General features: G+C 36.8%; 1 non-coding gene across 1 annotated transcript; it reads left to right on the forward strand.

Annotated features, from left to right (window-relative positions):
* Window positions 1–1,135: 1,135 nt before the first annotated feature.
* On the forward strand, window positions 1,136–1,269 carry LOC112447186 (small nucleolar RNA SNORA70). The gene has a single exon (XR_003035292.1). It is a non-coding gene; the product is annotated as a small nucleolar RNA SNORA70 (small nucleolar RNA).
* Window positions 1,270–11,882: the final 10,613 nt, after the last annotated feature.

Here is an 11,882-nt window from a genome sequence, read left to right on the forward strand (position 1 = left end):
ATTTTTATGTCAAAGCACAACTTGAGGTCGTATTCCCTGATCACTGTCCTACTATATGTTTTACTGAGCATATATATACAACTTCTGACAGTGGGAGGGGGTCTAACATATTAAAAATGAGTATAATCTTGACAGAGCACATGAGACGATTCATTTCTGAGTATTCCATTACCTACTCTGACAGCCTCACAGCTCTGTTGGGAAATAAAGTATAACATTAGGTTACTAAGCAACTCTTCAGCTTTCTTAAAAGTCTGTCTTGGAACTCACTTGTTTATCCTAATTGACTCTATCCGTGTCATCTTGAACATAAATGGGACATCATGTTTAGAAATGCACTGGATCTCTACTTTCAGCTAACATGTCTTGCTACCTCTGCATATCTAAATCAAGGACCGGCAATATAAATGTCATATTCAAAGCAAATTTTTGTCTTCCTCTTGAGCTGCATTGAAAAAAATATACATATGTTGGATTAAGTTAGTGTCTGAAGTAATCTACACATTGTCAGAAAACAACATGAAAGAATGAAGAGTGACTCTCTTTTATTTTTTTACTTTTATACAGAATAAAGTTTTAATTAGCCAGTCAAACTTATCCCCAGTTTATCCCTACAATATAATACATCAGATTTAATAGCAAGTCTGTCTCACAGCATGGCAGCCACGTTGACATTTCCTCAGTCACTAAAACTTTGAGCAAGATAGTATCTCATCCAATCCTGAAATATCAGTGATAAATGCATGAATATGTCACACTTTATGAGGAACAAAATTGTCTTTTGTTATCTTTGATTTCTCTTTGGTTTATATCAGAGGTGAATATAATAAAATCACAAGCATTTTATAATTCTGTGTATTTTCTCATGAAACCATTTACTCTCCTCTCAATTTTAGAGTAGTTAACACTTTAATTCTGTTACATGAAGTATTTTGTATTTTGATGAGGGTCAAAGATGTAGTCAAAATTGACAGGGTTGTTTTTTTAAATTCTGAATATTTCTGCTGAGTTTCAACTTTGGAATTGCTGGATTATTTTCTGTTTACTTACAATATGACCAGTACAGAATCCCTTATAAGAGTCACTTCACCAGTAGCCACTTTACAATAACTGCTGATATAAAAAGCGTATTTATTTGCAGCCAATTAAGCCAACTGTGCTTTTTCCCCATGGGGGCCCAGTGTGCAATGGCTGCAAACAGCAGCATCCTAGGTAGGGTTTGCAACCTATTGCCTGTACAGGTTGCCCTACAGTATCTTAAAGACAACTCTTTCTAGTGGGCATTCTTGACTGGTCTGCTGTCCCCAGTCTAGACTCCAGACAGGTATTTGCCATGCCTTTGGAAAGCCCCAGGGCACAGTGGCCAGGAGCCACATTGACCAAGTCATAATGTCCATCCACACCAAGCTGCAGAACAAGGTGCATGTGATTGAGCCTTCCAGCAGGGACAAGTTCAAGTTCCCTAGCAGTCAGAAGATGCACATCTCTAAGAAGTGGGGATTTACTAAGTTTAATGAGGATGAATTTGAAAACGTGGTAGCAGAAAATCTGCTCCTCCGAGATAGCTGTGGGGTCAAGTACATCCCTAACTGTGGTCCCCGGGACAAATGGCAGGCCCTGCACTCATGAGATCGTCAGCGCCAGCCCCTCGTTAACCATGCTCACCAATAAATCCTACTTCTTATTAAAAAAAAAAAGCATGTTTAACTATTCAATTAATTGGAAGAATCATAGTAATAATATATAATGTATATAGTAATATACAAGTGCCATTTTAAACTAAAAATATCTTTAGAAGTAAAATTTATTTACTGGATCAGAATACTGCAGTGATTATCAGTATTGAATGGCTTAAATACTCATATAGAGATGTGTGTGAAAATTATCCATGGAATTACAGAAAGGGTAAACACAAGCAGACTCTTGCTCACAGTAGTCCTGACATAGTCAATGTGCAATAAATGAAGTTTCAACTCTTTATATGAAATATTGTACCAGCACACATTGTAACATAACACAGATTAGGACATGGTTATTTTATTACAGGAAAACTCACACAACCATAGATGTGGCAAAAGAATGATAGTTAATAAAGTAAGATATTGAAAATCACGTAAGATAACAAAAATAATATACTGGGAGGATAAATGGTTTTAGCCAACAATTCTTTCCTATTAGAAACCAGCCTAATCATTGTTGGACCTATTCTGTTCTGCTCCTAGTTAGGGAGAACTGAACGAAAAACATCCCTCCTGACTCCTGATATATTGAAAGGAAGCTGATGAAATTTAAAGTAAAAAAAAAAATCACTACAAAGTCTATAGACGAAGACAAAATGACTACTTCTTAACACTTCACCAATAAATCATATCCATTAGCAGATCTTACAGTGTTTGCTTTAAGCAAAGAAAAGAAAACAAAATCCCCAAGTCACAACTGCTTTTTATACTCTGAACTAAGACTCCACCTCTCAAATGTGATCTCTAACAAAACATTTGGCAGCCTATGGTTTTTAGTGGCTTCGAGCAATATAAATCAATAAAAGAGTTCCATCTAATGATCAAATTGCAGCCATAGATTGATGTAGCCTGAAGTGAACTCTGATTCAATGCTGGTACACTGAAGAAAATTTTCTATTCACTATGAAAGCAGAAAATCCGTGCATTTCCCAAATGTTTTCTCAGTCTTGAAATTATCTTTCTTCAGTATACATTTCCTAGGGAATACAGTTCAAAATTTTGTTACAAGAAAACTTAGCCTAAATCTGAAGACAGAGAGCATAAATTAAAATATAAATCTGAAAAAAAATACATAAATCTGCTGCGTGCTAAGTTGGTTCAATAGTATCTGACTCTTTGTGACCCTGTGGGCTGTAGCTCACCAGGTTCCTTTGTTCATGGGATTCTTCAAGTAAGAATACTTTTGAGTTGTTGTGCCCTCATCCAGGAGATCTTCCAAACCTGGGGTTCAAATTTGTGTCTCTTATGTCTCCTGCATTGGTGGGCAGGTTCTTTATCACTAGTAGGACCTGGGAAGCTCCATAATCTGCTATCTTAGGAATTAAAGTTAAGGGTCAATAAAAATTGCATATCAGTGGAATTGTTTACAGATTGTTTCATTTTGACCATTCAGATATTTGATAATAAAGGCTGCTCCTTTTTATTTCCTTAGTATAAATGTCAGTTCAGTTCAGTTCAGTCGCTCAGTCATGTCCAACTCTTTGTGACCCCATGAATCGCAGCACACCAGGCCTCCTTGACCATCACCAGCTCCGGGAGTTCACCCAAACTCATGTGCATTGAGTCAGTGATGCCATCCAGCCATCTCATCCTCTGTCGTCCCCTTCTCCTCCTGCCCCCAATCCCTCCCAGCATCAGAGTCTTTTCCAATGAGTCAACTCTTTGCATGAGGTGGCCAAAATATTGGAATTTCAGCTTCAACATCAGTCCTGCCAATGAACACCCAGGACTGGTCTCCTTTATAATGGATTGGTTGGATCTCCTTGCAGTCCAAGGGACTCTCAAGAGTCTTCTCCAATACCACAGTTCAAAAGCATCAATTCTTTGGTGCTCAGCCTTCTTCACAGTCCAACTCTCACATCCATACATGACCACTGCAAAAACCATAGCCTTGACTAGATGGACCTTTGTTGGCAAAGTAATGTCTCTGCTTTTGAATATGCTATCTAGGTTGGTCATAACTTTCCTATAGTTTATTACCAAATATTTAGAAAATGCAAATATCCAGAAAAGACAATAAGTGGAAAAAATCAAGTAGCTCCCATTCAGGTTACCAATAATGATGTTTTAGTGCAAATAACTCTTTTCTTATTCATGTTTACATGTATACATTTCCAGAAAAATGAGACTTCATACAATATTCTGTGTCACCAATTTTTAACTTAATAATGAATGAAATACAATTTTCTAAACCATTAAGTATTTTTGAGGCATCACATTAAATGACTATATTATATAGATCTTAGCTTATTAAATCACTCTCATTTCCTTGGAAATTCAGTAGCTTCAACTTTTGATTAAGTAAAAAGGATTGTGCTGCCATTTCTTTATTATATTTATTGAGTTTTAAAAGTATTCCAGTTTTAGGTTATCTTTATTTTTTTCTACACTACAAGAACCTGAACTTCATTGAAATAAAAATATTCCTGTGACACAGAGAAATAAGACATAAAAGCATTTTAGAGATGAATCCCCACTCTAGTTCCAGAAAGTACATGAATCAGCAATTTGTATCAACTTGTCCAAATAGCTAAGAGTGAAAGCAATTCTAAGTTTCTCACATTGGAAAGGAAAAATAGGAAGTTTAGGAAGAAAAAGCAGATAATGTTGTTATTAATTTACAAGATACATAGCTCAATGAAGCTGTTTATATTGAGCATTTATTGATTGCTAATTTTGAATGAGAAAAATAAAGATAGCAGAGAAATCAGGGCCCAACTATTTGCTTCAATGATAATGTAGTATTTGGAAGGCCAAATGAGGTAAACATAAAACTAAAAGATGGATGATATGATACAAATGTAATGACACAGTAAGTCAAGGGAGAAAGTTATTGAATGTTAGTGTGTGTGTGTGTGTGTGTACTCAGTCACCCAGTCATCCCTGACTTTTTGCAACCTCATGGACTATAGCCCACCAGGCTCCTCTGTCCATGGCATTTTTCAGGCAAGAATACTGGAGTGGTTTGCCCTTCACTTCTTCAGGGGATCTTCCCAACCCAGGGATCTAACCCATGTCTCCTGTATTGGCTGGTAGATTCTCTACTAATTAGCCACCTGGGAAGCCCATTAGAGTAGGAGAAAGTAATTCAGAAACAAAATAAATAATAGGTTTTCTCAGGGTATATGCCCAGTAGTGGATTGTTGGGTCAATTGTAGTTCTATTTCTAGTTTTTAAAAGAATCTCCATACTGTTCTCCATAGTGGCTGTATCAATTTATATTCCTACTAACAGTGTAAGAGGGTTCCCTTTTCTCCACATTCTCTCTAGCATTTAATATTTGTAGATTTTTTTTAATGATGGCCATTTTGACTGGAGTTAGATGATACATCATTGTTTTGATTTGATTTGCTTTGCAATGCTGAGCATCTTTCCATGTGTTTGTTGGTCATCAACACAATATTGTAAAGCAACTATCTTCCATTAAAAAAGAAAAAAAAGGCATAATGGGAACTTGACTCTAAAGAAGTTAATTTCAGATGACATCCATTTCTGCATAGTTAATTTAATTTATTGTCTGATTTTTTACTTTGCCCTTGCCATTACAAAATATTCTTCATCAAGGATGCACAAAGTTTCTATAGTATAGAAAAAAAAATGGGCAGAATTGATTTAGGGATGTGCTAAAGATTCCCACAAGCATTGCAATACTCTCACCCTTTAATAATCTATTTGAAAATGTTCACACACAAAATAATCAGGTCCTTCTATAAAGCATCTTCTTCAATGAAAGTGTGTGAAACAAAGGCAATGGATGAATTGTCACTTATTAAGTTGTTTATAGAGAAGGCAAAACAAAATCTGCAAACTACAATGATGGGCAGCTAAAGTAGCACATCGGTTGTTTCCCTATAGACAAAAATGTTGTAAATTGCAGAACAGAAGAGAGATATTGAATGTATGAGGGCATCATTGTAGCAGCAGTTGTTAATTCTCTCAGTTGATAATAATGTATCATTACTAATTTGTGTAAAATTATACTCTCTGGACTATAATATCTTTCAATACTACTTAATTGAAGCCCAGGGCCATTTGCCACAATGTGTCTAACTATGGCAGTGACACAATGGGTTTAACCATCAATTGTGCAGTGACAAATGGTTGCTACTTCTTGTCATGCATTAATATTAATACTGATGTTAACAAGCTGAGCACAAAAGAATTGATGCTTTTGAACTGTGGTGCTGAAGAAGACACTTGTGAGTCCCCTGGATAGGAGATCAAACCAGTTAATCCAAAAGGAAATCAGTCCTGAATATTCTTTGGAAGGACTGATGCTAAAGCTGAAGCTCCAGTACTTTGGCCACCTGATGGAAAGAACTGACTATTGGAAAAGACCTTTATGCTGGGGAAGATTGAAGCCAGGAGGAGAAGGGGTGATGGAGGATGAGGTTGTTGGATGCTATCACCGACTTGATGGACATGAGTTTGAGCAAGCTCCAGGAGTTGGTGATGGACAGGGAAGCCTGGTGTGCTGCAGTCCTGAGTTACAAAGAGTCACACATGACTGAGCAACTGAACTGAAGTGAATGGTACTTAATTTTTCACTTTCCTGGTGAACTACATTCACAATAGGTCTTTTATCAGTAAGAAATAATTACATATAAGGACCAATAATCTTTTGCAGGCATAATATAAAGAAAACATTTGAAGGTCTGAAGTTCCTAACATTTTTTCTAGAATAACCTCTGGAAAACTAGAAAGTGTCCTTAATTCCCAAGACATGGTAACTGATAGGGATCTTATAAAATCATCAGGTAGTACACCATTTGTAATGAAGTTAACTCTACACCTACATCTACTTCAAAGATCCTTGAGTAATAACAGATGGCTGAGCTTGCTGCCTGCCTTGTGGGAAATCAGTGCATGAAAGAACAACTTTCTTCATCCTCACAATAATGCCAAAAGTTATGTCAATTTAGAATGAAAAACCTGGAAGTTATAGAAAATACAGTGAAGCGAATCATTGAACCATGGCCTGGTATATATGCATGCATATATGTATTTTCATACGTAACCACAGAAAATATTTCTAATATTGGCTCAGCAGTTCAACAGTGTCATTAACAATCCATGTTCTTCTATCTTTGTGTTCTTTCACTCTTGGCAAGTTGACCTTTCTCCTCATGATTAGAAGATAGCTATTGCACTTTGGTGAGTTATAAGGGACAGAAAAGTGAAGAGCTTTCCCTTTTTGATATATTGGTGTGTGTGTATGTAAACAATGAATGTCTTATTCAGAACACCTTCCTGTATATTGTACTGATCAAAACTTGGTCATGGATCCAAAGAAAATAAATCACCATGACTAGGAGTGATCATTCGTTAAATAACTTTGTGTCTTTTGTAAGAGCCATCCCCTTCCTTCAATCAAGGCCTCCTCCAACCCTTCCCCTTACCTAGAACTTTGTAACACAGAAGAAGCAATAAACTGTTTCTCATTGTAGAGTTACACAGTCTAATCTTCCTTTTTAGTATTTACTCTAGCTACCCTGTGGAAATGATCTGTCAAGGGTCAGGATCAAAGAGGACAGCAGTTTAGAAAACTCTAAGTAGCTCTGGGAAGAGAAAGAAATGACAAGGCTCTGTGGATTACAGTCACAATGGCACAAGGTATGAAGGAGACTATTTCTGACCATGCTGATATACCATAATCAGTCTTAAGGTCATTAACCTGGAGAGAATCTGTTGTGTACTCAAAGACACACTCTAGCACGCCTTGCTCCCAACTTGTGAATACCACAGTTTAATTTCGCTGAGATTTTTGTAATCTTCCTAACCTCAATTCCTATGGTGTGAACTATTAAGACCATCTCTGAGCCAACCACTGAAGTCTTGAACAGTGTGCTCTCTCAAAACCACACTTCACTTTGAAGAATTTGCCCTCCATGTCTCTGTAATCAGTGCACAGATATAAACTTCATGCCGGGAGCAGAAGTTCTATGAATGAAAATCTTTGCAGCATTATTTAGCTGCTATTTTTTTCTGTTCTGCTGGCACCATTGAAAAATCCTCTTTGCCAACACAGTATGAATGGCCTTCATATCAGAAATTTCACTTCTCAGATGAAAGGCAGATGTTATCACATCAAAGGGCTTCTGCTTAAACTAAACCCTTATCTCTGTAACATTTGCTGTGTTCCACAGACAACATCTGGAGGGCACTTTATTTACAATACTTTTACAAAACTTGCAAAACTCCTGAAAGTGCCATGCACATGTCAAAATTTGGAAAACCCTTAGATTTTTCTTATCTTTGCTTCTTTCACCTTGATATCTGCCAAAGACTACTCTCCCTAATTCTTCATCTGTACTGCATCACACCCAACACTCAGTTTCAGCTGCTAATCTGGATCTGATTATATTGTAAATTATAAAATCCATGGTCAGCAAGGGTGAGAAGGGTGTTTCTTTCTCACTGTTTTATTTCCATTTTTGTGGATAGGGCCTAGTCTAGGAACTTGGCATTAAAACAGACAAACAAACAAAAACCTCTACCTGATAGAATTTACCTCATTTGGCTTATTCATTGTCCCAGATATTTAGGCTCTGCTGCCAAACTACAGTCAGGTGACAGGATACCTGTTGACAGACTTACCTGGTTCACATTGCATGAATCTTTAAAGACTCCTGTGTTTTGATTTGTGATTTTCAATTAGCACTCCTCTCTGAAAACATATTTTTAAATAGTGGGCCTTATAGTGTCAATACATTTTATCCTTGCAAGATATTGCTCTTTTTGAACTAAACTTTTTCCTTGTTTTTCATGTGGATGTGACTTTAAAATGCTTGTCCATCTCTAGATTTCCTTTTAAATCTCAAACATTCAGTTCATGTCTTAAGAAGCCACAGTAAATATATTTTCTTAGCCCCAAATCAGAACTCACTCTGACAGTTGCTGTGAATGATTGTCAGACTGTCCTAGAAAGTCTAACATAAATAACTAGCACAGTCAATGGGGCCATTCCCTTTTCCACTCAGTATCCAAGTTAGACAAAACTGCTCCACAGTATAAGCCCTCTTCTTGCTGGGAAAATAATTCTAGTTAGGAAATTTTAAAAGCAAACAAACAAAAAAAAAACCCACAATGTTTCTTTTCCTGGCAAGAAGAGTATTTCAAAAATTTCAGAAATATTTCTCTTAGTATTGTATGAAATATTATTGTAGGGTGATATTATCATAGAAAAGTTTAAGACCTCAAAATTGACAAGCTACACATCTTAATTCTATTCAAGGTTCTTTATTGTATGGGGTGAAAGTAGAAATGAAAGCACTCCATGCTTGCTTCTAAGAAATAAACTCACCCAATATTTTTTTGTGTGATAGCAAAATGTAGTCATTTTAGCAAATATTGTATTCCACTGCTCAACAAGAGCATGTGAAAGTAGATTTTTATTATATGTGAATAACAAATGAACTATACTGCCAGAAAGTTTGTTTTGAAATGGGGATGTTTTTGTTGTTGTTTTATTTCTTTAAGCTCCAGCCCAGGTTTTGAGACCACCAGGTAAACTATATGGCTGCAATTGCAAAGTAACTCATGGTAGTTGAACACTATGTTTACATATTAAACAGAGTAAACTCATGGTAGTTATACAGAAAGACAAGGCCAGCAAAATAATGAAACTGAATGCCTTTGTCATCTAGAGTGCATAACAGACAGGGTAGGAATCAAGTTAGACAATAACCATCTCAGACAGAGCTGCTCTCCCAGGTTTCTCCTCATTTTTTCTTGGGTTGAGTTTATGAATCATAATCTGAGAAGCAATCAGAAATCTCAGAGTAAATTTTCTAGCCATAAGAGAACTCTTTTGAACAACAAATGCTACTCCTTACACTAAGGTTTGTAATGGTCTAGGAGAAGGCAATGGCACCCCACTCCAGTACTCTTGCCTGGAAAAACCATGGACGGAGGAGCCTGGTAGGCTGTAGTCCATGGGGTCGCTAGGAGTCGGACACGACTGAGAGACTTCACTTTCACTTTTCACTTTCCTGCATTGGAGAAGGAAATGGCAACCCACTCCAGTGTTCTTGCCTGGAGAATCCCAGGGACGGGGGAGCCTGGTGGGCTGCCGTCTATGAGATGGCACAGAGTTGGACATGACTGAAGTGACTTAGCAGCAGGAGAAAAAAGCAAAGAAAATAAGAGAAATGAATGAGGAAGAACGTTTTGCACTCCAAAGTATCTTCAAGAATTTTAATATGGGCTTCCCTGGTGGCTCAGTGGTAAAGAATCCTCCCGCCAGTACAGGAGTCAGGGGTTAGATCCTTGACATTGGAGGATCCTACATGCCAAGGAACAACTAAACTTGTGTGCCACAACTGTTGAGCCTGTGTTCTAAACTCTCAGAACCTCTCATATGCTGCAGCTACTGAAATCTGCACATTCTAAAGCCTGTGAGACACACTCACAACAAGAGAAGCCAGCACAATGAAAAGCCCACACACTGCAAATATAGAGTAGCCCCCAGTCGCTGCAACTAGAGAGAAGCCTGGGTAGCAACCAGGACCCAACACAGACAAAAATATACATAGATAATAAAAAACTATTTAATGCCAGCTCAGAAAATGCCATACTTGTTATGGACTGAATTGTGTACCCCCAGAATTTATGCACTGAAGTCAAACTCCTAGTATCTTAGAGTGTGTCTCAATCTGGAGATTTGGAGATAAATTCTTTGAAGAGGTAATAAAGATTAAATCAGGTCATGGGATAAAGTTTTAATCCTACAGGAATGATGTCCTTATAAGAAAGTTTATAGTAGCCTATTCAGAATTGCCAAAGTTAGAAACAAAGAGGATATCCTTCAGCAAGTCAATGGTTAAGCAAGAGGCACTACTTTCATATAATGAAATGCTATTGTGCTACCAAAAGGAATGAGCTAAAAAGCAATGCAAAACAAAACTATACAGACAGCAGAGAAATCAATGGTTTCTGGGGATTTGTGAGAGAGTGGCTTGATAAAGCAAATAAGAGCGGACTTTTAAGATCAGTAAGATTTTCTTTATAATGCAGTAATGGTGGATACGTGACATACATATTTGTTAAAATTTCTAGAATTTAATGCACAAAGACTGATAAAGCATATGCAAATTAAAAATAAGAGCTTGTAGAATTCCAGGATAGAAGGCAGACTGTAACAAACAAAACTAGCTTTGTTATGGATGTGTGAAACCATCCCTCTGTAAAGAATGAAGGAAAAAATGCTGACCTAAGGACAATCAGAAAGAAGTGGAGTCTCTAAAATTAAAGGAAAGGGAATTGCACTTAACCATTGCAATTGTTGATAAGGTGATTTCCCACGAGGGTACAGATTAGTAGTTCTACAACTATATTAGGTTATTATTAGAATTGAACAACTAAGTAAGTGGATCTCAAATGCTTAAGTGGGTGGAACCAGGCTTCTTGTGTTGAAGTTAGTGATAAGCAAGGAAGAAGGCTATCATGAATCATGTGATAACAGGTTAGAGTTAGAGACATCAATATAAGCTCATGTTTGTCTTAACACAGATACATATGGTTACGTATAGAAATATTTACAAAACTATATGTAAACAGATTGACTATCAGCTAAATGAGACTAGTATCAGTGAAATCCCAATAGCAATAAACTCCCCCAATACCCAGATTGTGGATCATATCCCATTCACCAATAAAAGAAACTGGAAATCTTTAGAGAAATTTAGACCAAATTTGGTATTGAGAGCCTGGAAATTCTAGCAGCCCTAAAATAAGAAAGTGACCAAAAAAAGTAAATCCCACAATGGTGTGCATACAGTAAAGTGACACAGCAGCTAACTAAAATAATTCTCACAGGCCAAAGCTGGAACAATTTGAGCAACTTAATTAGGAAAAGACTATTTCCCAAAAGTATGTTTGGGACTATTACCTAAAGTATAAAATAAATGTCCATGAATCCATAGCTATATAAGTAAATAAATCCATATCTATGTAAGCAAATTAATGAATAGATGATAAATAAAGAGAAAAAAGTTGTCTCTTGTGCAGAAAAATATTAAATACTGTATGTAGATACACTTCCATAAAGGAAGTGGGCATAAGTCTCCACGCCTTAGGTATGATCTGTCCACAAAGACTTTCAAAGTGTACAGGTTGGAAAGGGGGGAAATGGCAATTCTCAGT

Source organism: Bos taurus, chromosome 6 (genome assembly GCF_002263795.3).
Source record: "Bos taurus isolate L1 Dominette 01449 registration number 42190680 breed Hereford chromosome 6, ARS-UCD2.0, whole genome shotgun sequence".
Lineage (NCBI taxonomy): Eukaryota > Metazoa > Chordata > Mammalia > Artiodactyla > Bovidae > Bos > Bos taurus.